The sequence below is a fragment of the Nomascus leucogenys genome, chromosome 20 (assembly GCF_006542625.1).
Source record: "Nomascus leucogenys isolate Asia chromosome 20, Asia_NLE_v1, whole genome shotgun sequence".
Lineage (NCBI taxonomy): Eukaryota > Metazoa > Chordata > Mammalia > Primates > Hylobatidae > Nomascus > Nomascus leucogenys.
The window spans coordinates 68,807,200-68,830,854 of record NC_044400.1 but is presented as its reverse complement, the minus strand read 5'-3'; the positions used below and the strand labels follow the sequence as shown (position 1 = coordinate 68,830,854).

Genomic DNA, 23,655 nt, shown 5'->3' with positions numbered 1-23,655 from the left:
TGGATATTCATTCTTTGTCAGTATATGCTGCAAATATTTTCTCTTTCTTGTCTTTTCATTTTCTTTATTGTTTTTTGACAAACGGGAAGTCTTACAATTCTTTTTATTGTAAGATCCAGTGTACATGTGCAGGAAGTGCAGGTTTGTTACATAGACAAATGTGTGCCATACTGGTTTGTTGCACCTATCATCACCTAGGTTTTAAGCCCGGCATGCATTCACTATTTTTCCTGATGCTTTCCCCACCCCATCCACACCCTCCCCTGACAGGCTCCACTGTGTGTTGTTCCTCAACCTGTGTCCATATGTTCTCATTGTTCAGCTCCAACTCGTAAGTGAGAATATGTGGTGTTTGGTTTTCTGTTCCCACATTAGTTTGCTGACGATAATGGCTTCTAGTTCCATTCATGCCCCTGAAAAGGACATGAGCTCACTCCTTTTTATGGCTGTATAGTATTCCATGGTGTATATGTACCACATTTTCTTTATCCGGTCTATCATTGATGGGCATTTGGGTTGATTCCATGTCTTTGCTATTGTGAATATTGCTGCAATGAACATACGTGTGCCTCTATCTTTATAACAGAATGATTTATATTCCTTTGGGTATATACTCAGTAATGGGATTGCTGGGTCAAATGGTATTTCTCATTCTAAATCTTTGAGGAATCGCCACACTGTCTTCCACAATGGTTGAACTAATTTGCATTCCCACCAACAGTATAAAGGTGTTCCTTTTTCTCCACAACGTTGCCAGCATATGTTGTTTCTGAGCTTTTTATTTTTATTTTACTTTATTTTATTTTTTTTGAGACAGGGTCTTGCTCTTGTCATCCAGGCTGGAGTGCAATGGCGTGATCTCGGCTCACTGCAGCCTCTGCCTCCCAGGTTCAAGCGATTCTCCTGCCTCAGCTTCCTGAGTAGCTAGGATTACAGGCACCCGCCACCAGGCCCGGCTAATTTTTTTGTATTTTTAGTAGAGACAGGGTTTCACCACGTTGGTCAGTCTGGCCTCAAACTTCTGAACTTAGATGATCTGCCCACCTTCATCTCCAAAGTGCTGGGTTTACAGGCGTGAGCCACTGTGCCTGCTTGGACTTTTGAATAATTGCCATTCTGACTGGCATGAGATGATATCTAATTGTGGTTTTGATTTGCATTTCTCTAATAATCAGTGATGTTGAGCTTTTTTCCAAGTTTGTTGGCCACATGTATGTCTTCTTTTGAGAAGTGTCTGTTCATGTCCTTTGCATAAATGGGAAGTCTTAATGAGTGTATTTGAATTTATTAGTCTCTTCTATTAGAATTTGTGAATTTCATTTCATTTTGTTCTCTTGTTTACAGTTAATTTCTACCTCAGTCTTATAAAATAGTTTTTAGTGGTGTCTTCTAAAAGATTTTACAGTTATGCCTTTAAAATTTAAGTCTTTGTTTAAGCTGGGATGGATTTATGTATGGTGTGAGGCAGGGCCTCAAATTTAATTAGGAATCTTAATTCCACTTGTAATCTTAATTCCCCCTTGCCATATAACATGATATTTCACAGCTTCTGCAAATGAGAACATAGACATCTTTGGAGTGGAAGAAATTATTCTGCCTCCTACAGTGTGCTGTTTGGCCTCAAAGTTTCATATCCAACTTACATGCAAAACATAAGTTGGATATGAAAACATTCACAATTGTCTAATTCCTCCTAACAGCCACAAATGTGTCAACTAATTACAGCATACACAGTAAAAAAAAAAAAAAATCATCTAAATTTCATCAGCTTAAAAGTCTTAAGTCTCTCCATCTAAATCATTTAAATCAGGTATGGATGTGGCTCTGTGTATAATCCATTCTAAGGCATAATTCTACATCTGAAACCTGCAAAACTCAAGAAGTTATCTGCTATCAAAATATATAGTGGTAGGACAGACATAATATATCAGTTACAGAAATTCCCATTCAAAAAGGGAGAAAATTGAAGGAAACAAGCAAACAAACAAACAAAACCCAAAAGTCAGTGGTTCCAAGCAATTTTGAAATCCAGCCAGGAAAACTCCATTTGATTCCAAGGCCTGGGAATAATCCTCTATGACTTGAGGCACCTCCCTCTGGGCTGGAGGATTCAACCTTTAGGCTCATGGATTTATTCTCACAATCATAACTCCTTTTTCTTAAAAGATAGCATGCATTTACAGCTGACTAGTTTTACCAGCCTGTTTTTTGCCTGTAGAATCTGGGGGAGGGGTTGACAGACTTTCATTTCATCCTCTCCCTGCACCTTTCAGTCCAAGATGGCAGTATTTCTGCTGATAGGAGATTTCAAGTACTTTGTTGATCACTCATGTATGTCATGGGGATTCATGCCATTAGACAAGAGGCTCCTCCACAGATATTTCCTGGATAATCCCAACTCTGTTCTTGGCTTCTGCTTAGATAGCTGAAATGATCCATGAGTAACACTTCTAGTTTCTTCAAAAACCCATCTGTGCAACTGAATACTCTGATCTTCTGATTCTTCCGAAGCACTAGCATAAGGCTGTCCACCACACCCTTGACTTTTTCTCCAGAGCATGCTTCCCTGAAAGTGAATATCCTAATTTTAATATCTTTTGTAATATGGATAAGCCAATAATTTTCTGAATTATCAAATTCTAGTTTCTTTTTGGTTAATAGTTCTACAGTCTGTCTATTTCCTCTTGCATTTTACTATAGCAGAGAGAAGAAACTAGACTTCACCTTTAATACTTTGGTTAAAATCTTTTCAGCTAAATATCCAAGCACATTGTTTACAAATTCACTTTCCACACACCTGTACACAATTCAGCTAAACTTTCTGTCACTATGTAAAAAGGATCTCTTTTCCTCTGGTTTTCAATAATATATTCCTTATTTCCATCTGTGCCCTCACTGGCAGTGCCTTTAATGTCCATATTTCCACCAACAATCTGCTTAAAATGATTTAAGCATTCTCTAAGATGTTGTAAGTTTTCCCTATCATGATCCTCACTTTCTTCTGTGTCCTCACTAACACAGTCATTAACAGAAATATCTCTGCTAAGAGTGTTTGTGAGGCAATCTAGATTTTCTTCTTTCATGCACTTCAAAATTCTTCCAGCCTCTTCCCATTGCATAATTCTAAAGTTAATTCTATATTTGTAGGTATTTATCTAAATAACACCACATTTACAGGTACCAAAATTTAAATTAGCTCCCTATTGCTATTATAACAAATTACCATAAACTTTACGATTTAAAACAACAAAAATTGATTATCTTACAATTATGAAGGTTAGAAGTCTAAAACAAGTCTTACTGGGCTGAAATAAAGACATTGGCAGGGCTGTGTTCCTTCTGGATCTTCTAGAGGAGAATTCATTTTCTTGACTTTTCCAGCTTTTAAAAGTCGCTCACATTTCTTGGCTCTTGTCCCCTTCTTCCATCTTCAAAGACAGTAATGGCCAGTCAAGTCCTGCTCATTTTGCCTCCTTCCTCCAAAGTTAAGGGCCCATGTAATTACACTGAGCCCAGATAATCTAGGATAACTCTATTATTTTAAGGTCAACTAATGAGCAACCTTAATTTCCCCTTGCCATGTAATAGAACATATTCCAGGGATGCATATCTTTTTTTTTTATTGACACTGAGTCATAGGATGCATAATCTTTATGGGGACATCTATCTGCCTCATGACATGCTTATTATAGATTTCTGTGAATATCTTTTTTTTTTTTTTTTTTTTTTTTTTGAGATGGAGTCTCACTCTGTCACCCAGGCTGGAGTGCAGTGATGCAATCTCGGCTCACTGCAACCTCCACCTCCCATGTTCAAGTGATTCTCCTGTCTCAGCTTCCCAGGTAGCTGGGGTTACAGGCCCATGTCACCACACCCAACTAATTTTTTGTATTTTAGTAGAGATGGAGTTTCACCGTGTTGCCCAGGCTAGTCTTGAACTCCTGAGCTCAGGAAATCCACCCGCCTTGGCCTCCCAAAGTGTTGGGATTAGAGGCATGAGCCACTCTCCCAGCCATGAATATCTTTTAATAAATAGTTTTAAATTAATATTTTTAAAACAAATTAAGGATGTATCTTTTAAATTTCATGAGACACAATTACATATTCATTCACTAATTTTTTCATTTATTATGAAAATGTTTTGAACACTAATCTTTGTTTTGGGTACTCTAATGGGAGTTGTCAAAATGGAACCATCTCTGAGAGGCAGTGGAGCATGTGGCTAAGCTCACAGATTCTAGAATTTAACTGCCTGGGGTTGAATTCATTGCCTCAGCAGCAACACTACTTAAAAGGTTTCTCATCTTGGGATAGTTACTTATCCTTTCATGCCTCAGTTTCCTTATCTTAGCAAGAGGCTTAAACTAGTGCCTGACATATCAAACATCACATTAAGTGTTTGCCATTAACATCATTTTCATTTTCAGCCCTCAAGGAGCTCATGGTTTAGTTGTGGATTCAGACAAGTAAATAAAGTGTGATTGTTTCCATGACTAAGGTAAATTTTAGACATAATGAAACTTAGTGCATTTTGGTTAGACTATAAAATCAGTTTATCTGAGAATAAATAAGATATTTTCTTCTCCCTGACTATCATCTCCCTTTCTCCTGTGTTCCCTCATGAAATGTTAGCACTCTGCTCAACTTATCGGTGTGAGTCTAGGTGCTCTCCTGCCCTTCCCTTCCCCATCCTTCACATCTACTTAGACAAGTCCTGTTAATTCGATCTCACTAAAATATAACTTTTCTCTTCCCTTCTTTTCATTTCCCTTTTCCATTCTTTTATCATCATTAACTTTGAATATTTAGTAGTTTACTAATTGGGCTACCTACCTCTTTTATCTCACCCCTTTCTTCTATCCTTTACAAAGCTTCCAAGGTGATTTTTCTAGAAAACAAGGTTGATTGCTTTCTGTTAAAAACATTTTCACCCTTTCACATGATATATGAAAGGATGAAAATGTTTTTAAGGTTTTTAATCCAAACCCTTTCACATGATATATGCATCAGTTAGTATGCTTTTGTCCACTGTAAATTAAATCTACCTAACTTGTGACATGAGTCCCTAGTAAATACATAGTTTTCTCACATGATAAAATGTCTGCAAACAGGTGATGACTGGTATTTGTTCAGAGCCTCAGTAAAGTATGCAGGGTCTTTCTACCTTTCTACTTTGCCACTGTTAACATGTTGGCAACTCTCATGCATGCTACCTCATGGTCACATGATGCTTGCTACTGCTCCAGGCACCATATTCATGTTGAAGGCAGGAAGAAGGGGAAGAGGCAAAAGACTTCTCTTTACATCTTATTGGCCAGAACTGGATCACATGTCTGCTTGTTGGCCAGTCATTGAGGAAGGAGAATGATATTACCTAATTGGTTTAGACCAGTCATAGTTTAATCCCTTGACTGAGAAGAGGATTGCCTTCTCAGAGATCAAGGGATCTCTATATGTGACCTGAATCAAGATTCTGATAGCAGGGAAGACATGGTGAATGACATTGGGTAAGCCACTGGCAGGGTTTGCCACAGCATCCATGCCTGATCTGGCTTTTGCTTACCTCTTCAAGCTCATTTCTCACTATTGTCACTGTCAATCCACACACCACCCTCAACCCTAATCCATCCAATCTGGGTCTCTGTTATATGTAATTTTCCAAGATACTATTGTTGCCTTATGCATTTGTGCCTTTCTCTATGTTGTTGCATCTGTCTGGCAACCCTCTGTGCTGTGTCTTCCTAGCAAACATGTTCTCATCTTCCGGGAAAATATATCCTTATCCTGCAAGAAAACTAGATTATCTGTCCCTCTGTGAAGACTTTCCTGAGTCTGCCTGAGCTTCCACTCTAATCTGCACACACTTCCGTTCCAGTAGGTATTGTATTTGTTTGTTGTATGTTTGTTTTCCCTCACTAAACAATAACCTCCTTGAGAGAGGACCAATGTTTTACTGTCTTTGTATTCTCAAAGTGTATTGTGGCTGCCATGAAGCTTTTCTTTGAACATTTTTGGCTGTGACAGTGGAAGGGATGTATTATCTGGAGCTTGAAAGATGAGTAGGGTTGGCTAGAGAGGCCATGAAGAAGGTCATTCAAGCAAGAGAGAATGGTTTATGTTTCCTAAATGACCTTTAGGAATGTGTGAATGACCTAAGGTGTTACCTTAAAAGTCATTTCCTTCTCTGATCCCCATGCTGGCTTACATTACCCTGCTCTATTTCCACTTTCCTTATCACAACATTGATCCCCTCTTCCATCCATCGCTTCCCCACCTAGCCAATCTGAGCAAAGGGCATACTACCATTCATCATTCATTCACCCAGTTGCTCAAGCTAAAAACATAATGGTCATTCTTACTTCCTTTCTTTCCAACATGCCTTTTATTCATTCCAGCAGTATGCCTTGCCAGCTCCATCTCCAAGTTATCCTGTCACTACCTCTTTTCAAGTCAGTCTTGGCCATGATCCTACAAGCCAGCAGCATTTCTCTCTTGCACTTCCTTAAAATTCTTTCTTCTGCTAACACTTTGGCACTCTTTGCATTCCATTGTTCACCCAGCTACCAAGGTAATATTTTGAGAACTCCAAAGAGATCACACCTTTCCCCTGCTTAAAATCCCCCATCTATGGCCAGGTGCAGTGGCTCAGGCGTGTAATCCCAGCACTTTGGGAGGCCAAAGTGGGCAGATCACGAGGTCAGGAGTTCGAGACCAGCCTGGCCAATATGGTGACACCCTGTCTCTACTAAAAATACAAAAATTAGCCGGACGTGGTGGTGTGTGCCTCCCAGCTACTCGGGAGGCTGAGGCAGAAGAATCACTTGAACCTGGGAGGTAGAGGTTGCAGTGAGCCGAGATCATGCTACTGCACTCCAGCCTGGGCAACAGAGTGAGACTCCTTCTCAAAAAACCAAAGCAAAACAAAACAAAACAAAAAAAACCCCATCTCCCTTAGAAGAAACCCTTCTCTTGGTTTCCAAGGCCCTATGTGTTCTGCCCTCTGTTTGTCTCTCAGACTTTGCTCCTGTTCCTCCCTCCCCTGATTCACTGCTCCAGACCTCTTTGCCTTCTTGCTGTTTCTTACTCCTCTGCCTGCCTGGACTACTCTTCCCCCAGTGACTCCCATGACTTGCTTCTCCTGATAATCCTCATCTCTTCTCATTCAGACAATGTCACTTAGAATATACTGGTAAGCAATGAGGGATTTGGAGTCAGATTTCTTGGATTAAAATTCAACGATTTCCAGCAAGGGACATTAGATAAGTTTCTTAAATTACCTTTGCCTCAGTTTCCCTCAACAACTTTAAAGTTTGTAAGTACTTAGGAGGGGGTTTGTCTGTGGTAAATCATATGCAAATGTGGCTCATTATAATTTTCTTAACTTAAATATAACTCTTCAGAGAGACTTCCTCGATCACTCAGTGTAAAAAAGTAGCCCCAAGTCTCTCTATCACATCAGTCTGTTTTTAATTCTTTGTAAAACCTATAGCATTATCTTGTTTGTTCATTTATGTGTTGCTTCCTCCTCCTACAATTGAGCTTGAGAGACCAGAAGGTGTGTTCCTGCTGTATCTTCAGCATCTGGAACAGGTCTAGCACCTGGTAGCATTTCAGCTGGTAACACACACACAGGTGTGCCATTGACCTTGGAATAAAATCCAGACTCCCAGCTCCATCCTACAAGGCGGATATTGTCTCCTCTCTGTCTTTCTGACCCCATCTCTAACCTCCCTTCTCTTTCCTCATGAGGCTTCTTCCTTAGTGTGAGTTTCTTCCCACAGGATTCTTTTGAGCACCTTGCAAATAAAGTTCTCAGAGTTTCCTCAAAAGACCTAATATTACTCCTAATTTTTCTGAATTTGCTGCCAGCACCCATCTTAGGTCTTTTGCTATGGATTCCACTCTTCTGGATGTTACCGCTTCCTCTTTGAGTCCATGTCTGCACTTTTATTTGGTTCCCATGTTACATAGTTCCTGTCTGCTAGCCTCTTTCCTCCATTCTAGAATACACTTCAAGGGAGTTGAACAGCACCATGCTGTTTGGTTACAAATTGAATTTTAGGGACATTGTAAATAATGTTAACATACTGCTTGGATATTCTTGTCTCTTTGTCCTTTATACACGGATTATGGTTGACAACTCACCATTGACACAGTCCATGATTCCAATTCTTCTTTTTAAAAACTAATTATTATTCTATTTCTGGGCAAGACCCCCAACCAGGGAGGTAAACAACTAAATCATTATGATTTTACATGTCTACAGAGAGAGATATTAAAAAGCTATTGTGTTAGTTAATTATAACTTTAAAATAATTTATTCTTTAGAGGAAATAAAAAGAAATAAATGGAAATCCTAAAAATTATGGCACACTATGTAAATAGATCTCTTTGATGACACTTAAATGTAAATACTTCTTTTAAAAATTGGGTTCTGATTTTGAATATACTTGGAATTTCATGCCTGGTTCCAGATTAATAATGATAGAATAACATTCTTTAGTATTTAACACATTACCATGACACAGCGCTTCCTTATAATTTTGGGAAGTTTAAGGCCAAACTGAAATAGTAAGAGCATTAACCCAATTCTTTGAGAAAAAAAGAAAAAACGGGAATAAAATAATTAAGTCCCCTTTGCCTCCTAATGAACTGGCATGCAACTGTATCCAATTTCCCTCTGCTTTTCCTTTGATCTCTTTAAGCTCTCCCTTGGTCAAACCTCTTCTGTTTGAATTGCACTAATTTGTAACTCGGCTTCTTCCATCTGGGGATACAGATTTGTGCAGACCCGTTCCACGCTGGGCTAAATGCGTTCGACACCTGGCTGAACATATTGGTTTCAGCATATTTACCCAAATTGTTAGTAAAACATCAGAAACAGTCGGCTCCTGCGTATCAAATTGCAAACGGGGTCCCTATCACTTAACGCTAATACAATTTAGACTCGAAGTTCACAAACAGATGCACAGCATTTCCAATCATATCAGCTGCAGCCTCTGGAATCCCACATTTGGTGTCTAAAACATCCACAGAGAGGGAGAGAAATAAGGGCAGTAATTCAGTTGGTCTCAGCCTTGTGTTTCATACATATTCTGCAGATAATTTTTTGACTCTTCCTTTTCATCTCCTTTTAACGTCCCCAAATCCTTTGACTAGGGCTATGTCCGGAGTGCTATAGCCACTCTCATTTCCTGTGGTCTTTTCAAATCCATTCTTTTAGCTCCCTCTGTTTGGTTGAGGGATTAGAGCTTCTTAGCCTTGAAGCCAATTTTGGAATGCAGATTGAAGGTCAATGGTGAAGAAACTGTTTCCTCTTTCCGTTTTTGTCTTGAAGTATCCTTTTTGACTTACATGTCTAGAAACCAACAAAAGCCATCTATTATTATGGTAGTTGGAAAATGGCCCAGTTCCAGCCCAATCCTTTGCAGCAAAGAGTCCTTCCCCCATTCTTGCCTTATGCTTTAGAATTCATTATTGCGATGCCTTGTTTACTTACATTTCTATCTGGCGATAATAGGCTTTTCAGCCTTTAGGCTTCAAGGTCCCTGGCTGCAGAAGGAAGGCTAAGAAAAAGAGAGAAAAACATGGGATGGCTGGGGAACTTGCCCTGGGACTGGCTTCTGTTTGTAGATTCTGAAGACTGATGATTAACTCACTGTGTCCTACTCATCTCTCTTAAAAAATTAGAATCTGTGAATGAACCAGTTTGTTTCCTTAGTTTAGTATCTGGCTGGGGTTTCAGAGCCATGAGCAAAGTTAGTCGTTTGTTATCCCTTCTAAGGAGTGGATGTGGTCGTCCCAGGATGGAAAGAAGCTACTCTATGCTGCTGTAGAAATGGGATCTTTAGCTGGCCCTGCCATCTCCTATGACACAAAAGAGATTTCTCTCCTCCCACACACAGGAAGGAACAGAGTCCACCCCTTCTGCAGCCCCCCACTACCCAGTGGACACAGCAGCCTTAGGAAATCCACTCTCATGTTTCAACACAGCCAAGATTTTCCAAGGAATAGATTGCAATTGCGTCTGTGGTTATGAGTCAGGATTTGCGTGCTTTATATGTCATTTGTGTAGCCAGGGAAGTAATTTTTTACAGTATCCATCAATTTATTTATCCACTTACTGCTTAGCCATTCCTTCCTGTGTTCATTTACCAGTCCTCATGCCGGAGCGCTCACCCACCTGCACTGGGTCCTGACAGTAGATGCTTACTAAATGATGAGCAAGAGATGAATAAGAAAGTGGAAACAAGGCTGGGGGATGTCCCCACAACAATTCATAACCAGGAAACATCAGTCATGATCCTGACTAGGGTGGTGAAATGGTAAGGGGGTGTAAGGGGTCAAATAATTCAATAATTAGCCAATAAAATATTTTGTTGAAAGCAGTGAGGATGGGATGAACAGACTTCTGTGTACTCCAACAGTGATGAGAATTCAAAGATGTTGTCTTAGGAAAGGGGTGAGGTGAAACTGGGATGGCAAAGTCAAATCCCAGATGAAAGGCTTGGCTATGGTGGCCCCTTAGATACAGTGGGCCCATTTTAGAGAGGTCCTCTGTGTATCTTAGATGCGTATCCTTTTTCTTGATTTCTCCCCATCACAGGAATCCATTTCCCTTAGAAAGCCCATCCCTTAGGAGACTTGATGACAGTGGACAGAGACTTGATGACATTGCAGACCCTGGAATTCAGATTCTGACTTTCTTAGCTTCCATGCAGCCAATGCTTTGGTATGTGCCTTGGACGCAGGTAATCAGATACAAGTGCCTTAGGCTGTGAATGGTGAGCTACTGATGCGAAGAAAAGCAGAGAATTCATTCTGGTAGCAAGTGGCAACAGCTACAACAGCAGCATCCAGCTTCTAGAGAAGCAGTGGCCATGGTGATGGTTTCACTGTCTGCTCTATCAGGCAGTACCGGTGGTGCACCCTGCCATGCCTCATCTCAGCAATGACACAGTGTTGTCTCCTGCAAGGATGTTGAATTTTGCCATTTTCCCTACAAGCACAGCCTCTGAAGCTGGTTTCCCAATATTCCTTCAGCTCTAAAGAATCCAGTATCCTAATGGTAGAGCAGTTTATGGTTTAAATTTGCCAGTGGTTTTCTGTTGCATAAAATAATCTATCGCCCAAGTTTATTCTCTTGAAGTCACATCAAAGTTTGCATAATCCCATTCAAAATCTTACTTTTAATCTTTAATTTTGTTTTTAATTAACTTTTTATTTTGTAAAAAGAACTGTAGCAAAGTTGCAAGAACCTACCCTTCATCTAGATTTACCTACTGTTAACATTTGTGCCACATTTTTGCTTTATCTTCCTCTCTACACACAAATGTGCTCACATTCTTATTCCTTTCACTATTCTTATTTTTATCTTTTGCTGAACCATTTGTGGAGATCTTACATTTCACTCCAAATATTTCAGTGTCACTACTCTAAAGAAACTGACATTTTTCAATATAATCACAATGCAATTATCAAACTCAGGAAGTTTACATTTATTAGAACTGATATCCAATACATAGTCTGCATTCAAATGTTGTTAATTGTCCCAGTGCTGCCTTTTTGGCTATGATTTTTCTCCCTAATCCAGAATCCAATTCAGGATCATGCATTGCATGCAGTCATTATGTCTATTTGGCCTTCTTTCTCTCTCTCTCTTTTTTTTTAATGACATTGACATTTTTGAAGGGTACAGTCTGTTGTTTTGTAGAATGTCTGTTAATTTGGGTTTTTCTGGCTGTTTCCTCTTGGTTTGATTTAGGTTATGTGTTCCCAAGTCTTTCAAAAATCCCTTGAATTTGCAACCTGTGTCTCAAATCCCTGACAACATCGAATCTGTAATTTCATTTGCTAAAGTAGGCCTGAGATGGTAATTCTATTCTGTTTGGTTGGATAAGTGACTTTGTAACTACAGGAAAGTATAAAATATAAGCATAGAGATGATAAAAAATAAATTTGGTGTTTAAACCTTCATGTAAATTGTGATTATACAAGTGTAATTAAAACTTTTGTATTCATTGTGTTGTTTGGATAAACTTGGTAGGATGTTTGAAACATTTAAGATATAATGACATTCTAGAGAATCTGGCTTAAGATTTTAATTTAAATTGTAAGATGGTTTTATTTAATTACATTTGCTTAAAGCTTAAGAGAATTGAAGTTACTAAATTTATATATTGCTTTTGAAGATATTGAAATGCTTACCTGTGTCTGATCTACTAATTTGATAAGTTCATATTTATTAAAGTTGGAAGAGTTAGCTTGAGAAAATAAAATATATTCAATTTATGATCATAGTTTGACATTAAAGAAACTTAAGTAAGTTTTAGATAGTATGAGAGATTTTAATTTGTTGTTTATAAGCTTTTATGACTTTAATTTGATATGTCTGAAAAAAGTTGTTGAAGTTTGAAAATAATGCTTAGGAAAAATTAATCTGTGAAATTTATACTATAAATTAGCAGAAATTAAAGAATTAGAAGGTTTTTAATATTCTCTCCCAATTGTTAAATTTGTAAGCAAATATACTGGACTTGAAAGTTGAATTTAAAGGCTAAAGGAATGACAGATTTTAAAATTTAAAAAAAGTAAGTAAATTACTATCAATAAAAACCCAAGTCATGGTAATTTTCTTTTTCTATACCCCAATCCTCCTTTGGATGTTAAAAAACCAGTTGATAAGCTCTGGGTACACAGTTCCTGATATGATTATTAAGTCATAGAAAAGATAGATGGACACAAAATCATGATACAAAATTCTGAATGCAATGGAAGAGGCAGACCCAGCGGGTTGGAGAAGGCACCTATTGGATCTCAGGGTGGAATAGGATCAGAGAATGCTCCAGGGGTGAACAGGAGTTTATCAGCCAAAGAGGAATGGAATGGCTTTCCCAGCATGAGTTGGAGAATTGAAACAGTGCTAGGGAGAGGGAGGTATGGAAGGCAAGAGATGTTGTGCTTGACAAGATCTAATCAGGTCTCACATTGTATAAGGCTGTGAGAAATTTTTTCAGTGATTTGTTTATTGAGTGCCCACTGTGTGCCAGCATCTGTGTTTCTCTTTCAGGGCAAAGACATGGAAGATACGGGCCCTCACTGTATAGTAGCTGTATCAGTCTTCTTGGGCTGCCCCAAGTCTCTGGTCTTGGGTGTTTCTGGTTGTCTGGCTGGACGGCTTAAACAACAGAAGTTAATTTTCTTACAGTTTTGGAGGCTGGAAGCCCAAGATCAAGGTACCAACAAGGTTAATTTTTAGATCAAGGTGCCAACAAAGGTTGGCCTCTCTCCTTGGGTTGCAGATGGCAGCCATCTCACTGTGTTCTCATATGGTCTTACCCCTGTGCACATGCAGAAAGAGAACGAGAAAGAGAGAGCACAAGCGAGCTCTGGGGCCTCCTCCTCTTCTGAAAAGGATACGAACTCTATTGATTTAAGGCCTTTCTCAAATAACCTAATTTAACCTTAATTACCTCCCTAAAGGTCCTATCTCAAAATATAGAATCTATGAATTTTGAGGGCATACAGTTAAATCCATAACATTAGCATTCATTATATTGTATTCAAATGAGTCGGTTTATCGATATGTCTACATGACAAGGCTGACAGTGCTGTCAGAACTGGAGTACAGACTTACGTTGTTTTTTGTATCTCCAACACTTGGCATGAAGCCTAAAACATAGGAGGCACTAGATAAAAGCCCATTATGTGAGTAAAAGAAATTACTAAATGAATAAATGATGGCAAGTAAACCCAGCATGACAATTCAGTATGATATGGTTTAAACTTTTATTCAACAATATTATCTGGGGCCCATTGTGTCCCATGCTTTCTAGAGCCTTTGAAATATCAGGGAACAAAACCGTTAAAACTCTCTGTCATTTAGGTAAAATTCCTTAGGAGCTGCTGAAACAGGTATCTTTGTTCAAGTAATTTTTCCCAGGAAATGGTCATAGAAGAGGGGAATGAAGGAAGCAGAATAGGGAGGGAATAAAAGCTAAGTAAGAATGGGGCCTCAACTGGAGGCTAGCCTTAGTTTGTTCCCATGGGGAAGCTCTGAAGCAAAATTACATAGCAGAGTTAGTCTTACCTTGAGTCAAGGGGTGCTTAGTCTTTTGTACACCCATGTCAGTCAGTCATTAGCTGAGGTCTTTCCTCCAGAGGATATAGGATATAGTTCCACAGAACGATGGTTGTTGTACTTGCCCATTTATAGGACGTAGAACTATCAAGATATTCTGAAAGATCACCTTCATGCCAGCCATTTTTTGGCCCCATTATGAAGGAGCAGTTCTATATCCTCATGAGGACAGTGGTCTATTGTCCCCACTGTTATATAGTGTCTGCTTTCTGTGACTGCTCATCTGTTTGCATTAGGATGCCCAATGACCACGTAGCACTCTCAACTCCATCTCTTGGTGGAAACACCTCCTTCTCTGGAGACTAGGACTTCTGTACCTATAGTGTATAAAGGTACAGACAAAGGACACACAAATTTCCTAAGCAGCTCATGCTACCCCCATCCTATTTCTCTCACCCATATGTTCTATCTATTGGGTACACACCACCATATAATGACCATTGGTTTACAGTATATACCCCATCATAAATTATAGCACTCCATCTTCAGAAGATGTCATCTTCAATCTGACCCGTCAGCTGTACATTCACAAGGTTGTTTCATCACTCTATCAGGCCAATAGCTTCTGGATGGTTTGTGTATGGCAGGACTGATGGATTCCACAGTTACGTGCTCACTACCATTTTCAGGATGTCCAGACATTCACAGTCCTTTTGGATTTTAGCATGACAGAGAATGGAAAAATTAACAAAGTTCCACAGCAACTCTGAATTTGTACCATTATTTGTGCCTCGAGAATGCAAACTGTTTCTGATCTTCCTCTCATGTAGATATCGAAAAGAACACATTCATTAGATCGATAGCCACATATGATATATCTCAAGCTGTGTTTATCTCCTTTAGTAAAGACACCATATCTGGCACAGCAGCTACAAATGAGACTACACTTGGCTAAGTTTGTGATAGTCCATTAACATCTATCATAATGCATCCAGTTTTTGCCCTGCTGAATAAATGGGGTATGACAGAGTCTATTACTCCTGCATTACTTGGGTATTTGAAGGTGGCATTAATATCTGTCATACACTCCAGGATGGGATCTTGGTTTTGATTTACTATCTTGGAGCAGGGAGCAGTTTCAGGGGCTTCCCCTTGGCCTTTCCTACTACCATAGCTCTTATTCTGCATGCCAGTGTGGGAGTTCTGTCAACTCCTGAGTATGAAATTGTTGTTTATGCCTTTAGGAATCAGGGAAATAGCAATGGATGAGAATGAATCCACTGTGAAATGGACCAGGGCCAGGACTTCATTTATTATTTGACCCCCCCATAGGCACTCTCAGGGGCAATATTGGTACTTTGGGTTCCTGAGTACTAGTGCCTACTCAGTTCTGTGTCCTATAGCCTTTGAAGGATTTGGGTAGTCCCATTTCTGCAGTGTACAATTATTTGAGTACATAGCCACAGTTCTTTTCTTTTCATTGTTGCTGTTGTTTGCTTGTTGGGAAGAACTGGGAAAGCACTACTGTGCTCACTGGCTGTTGTGTTGTAGGATTTTTTTGTTTTCTGTAAGAATATGATCTTTCTTTAGTCAATGTGCTCTGGATCTGAGAACTCCTCAGGGCTGTAACCTGGGCAATCAAGACTTTCTACCATTTGAGACCAACCTGGCAACATAGCAAGACCTTGTCTCTACTAAAAATTAAAAAAAGAAATTAGACAGTTGTTCTGTTGCGAGACTGCAGTCCCAGCTACTCGGGAGGCTAAGACAAGAGGATCCCTTGAGCCTAGGAGTTTGAGGCTGCAGTGAGCTGTGATTAGGCCACTGCACTCCAGGTGGGAAACAGAGCAAAATCTTGTCTCAAAAAAAAAAAGTCTTTTTACAGAGGCAGCAGACCTTAGTCTCTTGATCATCCATTCTCTGCAAACCTTTTTTCTTTTTTTTTTGAGACAGGGTCTTATTCTGTCACCCAGGCTGGAGTACAATGGGGTGATCATGGCTCACTTCAGCCTCGAGAGATCCGCCTGCTTCAGCCTCCTAGGTAGCTGGGACTACAGGCACATACCACTGCACCTGACTAATTTTTGTATTTTTTACAGAGATAAGGTTTCACCATGTTGCCCAGGCTGGTCTGGGACTCCTGGACTCATGTGATCTGCCCGTCTCAGCCTCCCAAAGCGCTAGGATTACAGGCATGAGCCACCACACCTGACTGTCATTCTCTGAACTTTTTGGATCATGTATTTTAAGCAGTACACTTTCTGGTTGCCCATCTATTTTGCACCTAAGAATACTATGTTCTGTGAGCCATTGCCATGATCCCTATGGGACAGATGCCTCTGGCTGCCATTCCAGTCTTGCTCTCCATTACAGTAACTGGCTTTACTTTATTCTTTTTCTTTATTCTTTTCCTGGCCTCTTCTATTCCAGAGTCTTATCCTCATTGCTGTTAGGGAGCCCACTTCTGTAACAACAACTTCTCCTATCATCACTTCTGACCTACAGAGGATAATTACTGCTCAGTTTTGCACTGCCTGTGACTCTCTCACCAGAGCCCTCTATCATTTTTGTTAATAAAATGTCCTCTCAGCCATCTTTTTTTTTTGTTTTTAATTTGGCTACATTTTTATTTGAGCATGGTCATTTTCAAAAGAAATTATAAATTAAAAATTCAATAATTTACAAAGACAATTCAGAAAGATTTTTGCATGGTATCATACATTGTATTTAACAGTCCCTCTTTTATCTAAAAAACAAGATGAAGAAAGTGGAATTTTCAGTCAAAAATACAGTGTTTTCACAAGATCATATCAAAAGTTCCCAAATTTGGAATTTCCAGTAATTGGAAAAAAACAATAATAAAATTGAAAAATCCCATCTCACAATTAATGTTCCAAAACACAATAAATGCTCTTCTCTTTACATAAAATGTGCCCAAATGATCAATGTCATGTTCCTTTTTTACTAAAATATATCTATATATTGAAGAACTATAATACCGTACACTATAGTATGAAATAAATAAAATTAGGAAATATAAAATGAGCCACATAAATGTTATTTGATCTAAAATTAAATGAATGCAAAAAAAAATTTGTTGTTGCAAAAACAGTTTGGTGTAATACTGACAAAATTAATGAACAAAAAAGTACATAAAATAATTGCACGAACATATGTAAACTAAGGAACTGCTGCCTATTCTTCTAATACTGACATGGGTGCTTCAAAGAACAGGGTGAGCTTAACACTGAAGCTGGTGCAAAGGTAACCCATGTTATTCACTTAATACTGTGCTAAGATGGCACTTGCAGAAACACAGAGTAAAAGGTTTGCATATAAGGCTTTTAAAACCACCTTACAAAGGCTTTATTTCTCATCTTACTTTTTCCTTTACATCCAGGTCACTTTAAGACTTTGGTATCTTAAATTCACACATGCAACACTTCAAGTTCCTTCATAGAAAAAAAATTGAGTCCTAAAATTGTGTGGTTACTTAAGCTGGAAAAAAAAAAAGGGAAATTGATGAATAGCAAAAGGAAAGTACAGAGGAATCGTAATACTGATGCATTGTAGTGCAAGCAGATTAAATTAAAAAGGGATAACAATAATAATAATGACGTATGGTAGTGCTGGCACCTTTTTAAAATGTATTGATGTAAATTAGACATAGTTTTGTAAAGTTTGTAGTGATACGTAAGTAGAGTGCAATTTTTACAATTTTCTAGTTGTGCTTAAAGTATAAATACTATTAAACACAGGAATTAGTTTCTGAACCACACAGTTTTTAGGCCTTAACACTGTACAAAATTTTTGCATAATGCAGTTTTTAACAATACCCAGCTCCAGCTCTGTCTACATCTGTCTTGGCTGAACTGCCCCTTCTGTCCCTCTCCACAGCTTTCTGGAAGCGTCAGGCACGCGCATGAACAGCTTAACACAGCAGTGTTTTCAAGCAGGTAACAATACTACTGGAAAAAAAAAAAAAAAAAAAGGAAGCTTCAAATGCAGTAGTTTAGTCCATGACATCTTCCATATTGTCTTCCTCATGGTCTGATTTGGTTTCCATTTTCCCATCCTCCGAACTATCGTCCGTGGAGTGTTCTTCAGTTTCTTCTTCATCTCGTATCGTTTCGGGATCCGTATCCATACTTTCACTTTCTTCCTCTTCCGCCTCGAACTCCTCGTCGCCATCTTGTCTGCCCAGCGTCCCGTAGCCATCCTCGCCTTCCTTCTCGCGCTGTTTCTCGCTCTCGCCATCCCTCGGCATACTCTTCCTCTCCTCCGAGTCAGAGTGCCCTGGAGGGGTAGTGCCCTGGAGGGGTAATGCTCTGCAGGTAAGCCCGGTTCATCAGCACCTGGGTGGGTTCCAAGTGCCCTTTCTCGCGCGCCTTGCTCTCTGCGGCTTCCCGCTCCTCCGCCTTCCGCTTGCAGTAGGAATACCTGTGATTCATGTGCTGCGAGTATGAGCCGGAGTGTGAGAAGCTCTTGCCACATTTATCACACTGATAGGGCTTCTCGCCCGAGTGAAGCCTTGAGTGCTTGTTAAGGTGATGCTTGTGTTTAAACGCTTTCTTACAAATCTGACACTGATGTGGTCTGTGTGTTCGTATTTATGTCGCAGAAGGGAACTGCTTTTCTGGAATTTCTTGTCACATAAGTCACATGCATTCATGCCACTCTCTGTCTTCCTGATCTTCTTGCGAGACAGACAGCAGTTGGAGTTTGTCATAACATCTAGGCCTGACATGTAGTCTTGTGCTCCATAAAGCAATTCCCTGAAATCCTTGTTTCTGCTGGTACTTTCTTCTTCGCTGCATATCAGCAAAGGTAGTTGCTCCATTTGGGTAGGTGTAGGCTATATGTGGTAGGAAGCTTATCTGATCCAGTGCTGGGTATGGTCCGTAGCCCAGGAATACTGGTCTAAACTGGTGGCATGAAAGTGGCAGGGGGAAATGCCCTTTGAGGTGGAAGAGCTGTGTATAAAGGTTTGGCACTAAAAGGGTTCATGCCGAACACTGGGTTAATGCTTTTGTTGTCCAGATTATTTGAATTTGAAAATTCCTTCTTGATAAAAGTTAAGTTCAGAGGTTCATCTGAGTTTTCAGATGAGGAAGAAACACTGTTATGGTCTAAACTGATGAGCCATCTTAATAACATGTGTAGTTGGTACATTTTCTGGTCTCCTATGATAGACATATTCTAGCATCCCTACTTCTGTGAGGCTCAGGATTCCTTCCTCCAGAGTTTTCCATGGCTGCTCTGGCATTTCTCCTTTCTACAAGATGGGCCACAACATTTCCCAAGTTCTCAAGAGTTACTCCAGCAATGCATTAGAACAATCATGTGGGGTCCTTGCCAGATGTTAAACACTGTGTTACAGAGGAATGCCTCATGTTGAAAACATGGTCCAGGGTGCTCAGGATCCACCAATCTGAGTTCCTGATAATACATGTTAGCACATGGTCCTACAGCTCCCTTGGTAAATCATTCCTTTCTTTGCTTAGCAGGATTGCCACTTCTCTTGTCATTTCTGGCTGAGATTTGTCTCTACTTACGGGTCCGATGGCCAGTAGGAAAGGAGGAAAGAGATTCTGATGAAGGCAACTATTACATTGTAAAGCATCTGCTTCATTTTATTTTATTTATTTATTTATTTTTTTTATTATACTTTAAGTTCTAGGGTACAGGTGCACAACGTGCAGGTTTGTTACATATGTATACATGTGCCATGTTGGCGTGCTGCACCCATTAACTCGTCATTTACATTAGGTATATCTCCTAATGCTATCCCTCCTCCCTCCCCCAACCCCACGACAGGACCGGGTGTGTGACGTTCCCCTCCCTGTGTCCAAGTGTTCTCATTGTTCAATTCCCACCTATGAGTGAGAACATGCACACCTGCTTCATTTTAGGTCTCTACATAGTTTTCAGGCAAGAGGTTCTCTATCTTCCAAAAAGAGAGTGGGACACTTCTGTAGGTTCAGAGTGTTCAAAGGAATCTGGATGTGACTCTTCAAATGCGTCTTCCTGGATATCCCTATCCCAAATCTTAGGGTTCTACTACTTTGTATCAGGGCCCTGACTTTTTCACTGTATACTTGCATAGGCTGATAATTCAAGATTCTCTTAAATTCCACAATTCTTTAAAAATTCTACAATTCTTAAAATTAGGTCTGGTGCCTAATCTTAAGCAATGTCTGCCTGCTGGCTGTAGGAGATAAAAGTCTTTAAATGCTTCCAAGAATACCCTATGGCTCTCTGCTTTAAGATGTTGAATAATAGATCCAAACCTGTCATTTTTTTTTCTTTTTAATGAAACAGTGCTGCTTAGAAACAGCTACCAGTTGCAGTTCTTGTTATTTATTCTACATCTCTCAAGTGTCAAAGATACTGCACCAGCTAGTATACATCCTTCCAATTGTGTCTCATCTTAGTCCATCAAAAGTAGAAGTCTTAGCAATTACAATGCTTGAATATGCCAGGGACAATCTATAATCCAGCTAAGACTAGTAGTAGGATTCTTATTGCCATTCAGCCAACAAGTGACACAACTTGAAAATCCCATCCTTAGAGCCTCCTAGGACTACTCCACTTTTGGTACCAGTTGTCTTAGGCCAGTGTCCCTAAAAACAAAGTACCCATCCAGAGATGGGTATTGGTAATCAAATGGTTTATTGGGAAAATGCTTTTCAGAGCAGGTGAAGTGAGGAAAGAATGATAAAGCAGGAGAAAAGCTAAGCAGGGATGTAGCTTCAGAGGAAAACTAGTTTCAGTCTGTTCTCAAAGTGAGTTTTGGAAAACAATTTGTACCACAGAGTTAACCTGACCTCAAGACAGTGGGCTAGCTTTTGTTTGTCATTGGCTGTGGTCTGCCTCCTAAGAGAAGTGTAGTTAAGTTATTTTTACTTTTTTAAGCTGTATTTAAAAGAAAGAATGTTTGCTGTTGGGAATGACCTAGTAGAAAGACTACATTAAAGTTGAAAACTAAAACTAAGGGGAAAATAAAAATGAGAGACAGAGAATTGCTGCAGCTAAATGGATAAGTGGATATTTAGACAATGTATGGGTTCACCTAAGATAGAAGCATGGAGTTTCATATGCAATAACAGCAGAGAAGGAGGAGCAAAGGCAGAGGCTACAGTGAAGTGTTTTCAGGTCCCAGGCAGGTGTCACATGAGGTTACGAAGCAAAAGTATCAACTATGGGCGGTGCTTGCTAGAATGGGAAGAAGTCTTCCTGACAGACATCAAGTTGGATCTGCATCTTAGAGAAGAATAGGAAGCATTGTTTAGGTGGAAAAGGGGGAAGGGAAGAGTTTATACATTTGTGGTTTTTCCCTTCTGAGGAATTTATATTATTTTCCAAATTGAAGCAGCTTCTCTAAAAAATATTTCACAAATATCTTTCTGAATTGAGGGAAACAGCATTTACTCAAGATCTACTATATGCAGAATGCAGAGCTCATCCCTATTGGAAATAAAGACAAAAAAAAAAAAAAAAAAGAGAAAAGCAAGAGATACAAGCTATCACCCTGCCTTTATGGCTTGAAAAGCCTTCATCAAGCTGCCTACTTGGGAACAAAATCCTCAGGATCCACTTCCTGGCACTTCCTTACAATTTTACTAATTTAAATATCACAGTTCCTTCTTCTCAGCATACCCTCGCAAAGTACATTTGTCCTTGTAGACTTCATGTATTAATTGTGTGTTTCTTCACTTTTGTTCAGATGACTGTATCTCCTTTACTCTGCCTTCTAGTGTCTGCCTGCCTTGGTGAGTGTGTGCCATATTGGTGATGAATACACTATCTGGGCCATGTTTCGTAGTCTTAGTCTTATGACACACCACCTAGCCACACATTACATGTATGTAACGAAAGCGATTGGGATAAAAGTGTTGTTGCTTTTGATGAGGATTGGTGATGGTGATGATTGAGGGAGTCATCATGTGAATTCTCAGCACCTATAACAATGCTCTGCAGAGAATAGACTTTTAATTTGTTGATTGGGTGGATGGATGAAGGGTGAATATATGAGTTAATGGGTAACATAAAACTAGATTCCTCAGCTACTCTTACCCTCACCTGGATACGCTCTTTTAAATGTGAAAAAACTAAACATCTATTATTCAGTTATGCAAGTTTCTTTGTCTTTCTTTGCAGATCATTATGCTGCCAAGGGCTGAGTTTACTGTTTGCTGTTACAAGAAGGATTGTGCTTCAGTGAAAAGAAGATGGATTTTGAATGTGAGGACTGGTGTTAAAATATAATTCAGTTACCTCCTAGCTGTGTTATCTTGGGCCAGTCACTTAACCTCTGTCAGTCTTTCTCCATATCTACAAAAGAATAATAAAGCACACTCCATTGTACAAGATTTTGTAAAGATCACATGAGATGATACATTAGAAAGTGGCTCGTGTCCAAGAGCAGCACAGAAATGCGAGCTGCTATTCTTGTCTTTGATGCAGGCAATCCCAGCCATCCTTTCTTTTGAATTCACAGGAGCTTAGCTTTTCAGATATGCTGTTTTTTTTATTTCTGCCTAGAAAACATAAAGATAATGTGAATGCTGCTAATCCACAGGAAAATAGAATAATGACAGCCTTTCACCTCTGTAGAACTCAACAGCATACACAGTATGTTCCCACACACTCTCTCATTCGGTGCTTACACAGGCTCAGGCAGTGAATGTTGAAGTGTTTTCATTACACAGTAGGGCTGTGTTCCTGACAGCATTGCCCTCTGGAAGGAAGGCCACCAATGGAGCAGAGTAGACCCTGCAGCTGAGTTGCCAGTGCGAAACGTAGAAAAGGAGATGGGCTCCCAGTTGCCTGGGGTGGAGGCAAAGAGGGTGGAGGTCTGCTGTCTGGATTATTGTTGACTCCAACTATGATGTCTAATTTATGCTTCAACTTGACTGGGTCATGGAGTGCCCAGACATTCAGTCTAACATTATTTCTGGGTATGTCCATGAGGGTGTTTCTGGTGTATCAGTAAACTTCATTTTGTAGAAGAGGATAAAGAATTTTACTAATAAACTTTATTGTTTAGAACAGTTTAAAATTTACAGAAAAATTGCAGAGACAGCACAGAGAGTTCCCGTTTATGCCACACTTGGTTTTCCCTATTATTAACATTTTACATTAGTATAGCATATTTGTTATGATTGAAATGTTACAGCCAGTATTGATACACTGTTATTAACTAAAGAATGTAATTTATTCATCATTCATTAGTTTTTGCCTAATCTCCTTCTTATGCTCCAGAATTCCTTTCAGGATCCCACATTCCACTTGGATGTTATGTTTTCTGAGGTTCTCTTGGCTATCATAATTTCTCAGACTTTCGTTATTTTTGATGACTTTGATGCTTTTGAGAATTGCCAGTCAGGTGTTTTGTAGAATGTTCCTTAATTAGCATTTGTCTGTTGTTTTTCTCGTGCTTAGATTGGGGTCAGGGCTTTGGAAGAAAGACCACAAAGGTAAAGTCATGCACTGGTATCAAGGGTAAACACTATCAACATGACTTATCACTGCTCATATTGACTTCATTACTTGGTGGGGGTAGTGTTTGTCAC

General features: G+C 39.4%; 1 pseudogene; it reads right to left on the bottom strand.

Moving 5' to 3' along the window:
- Positions 1–18,092: 18,092 nt before the first annotated feature.
- LOC101176395 lies at positions 18,093–18,920 on the bottom strand (annotated as a pseudogene).
- Positions 18,921–23,655: the final 4,735 nt, after the last annotated feature.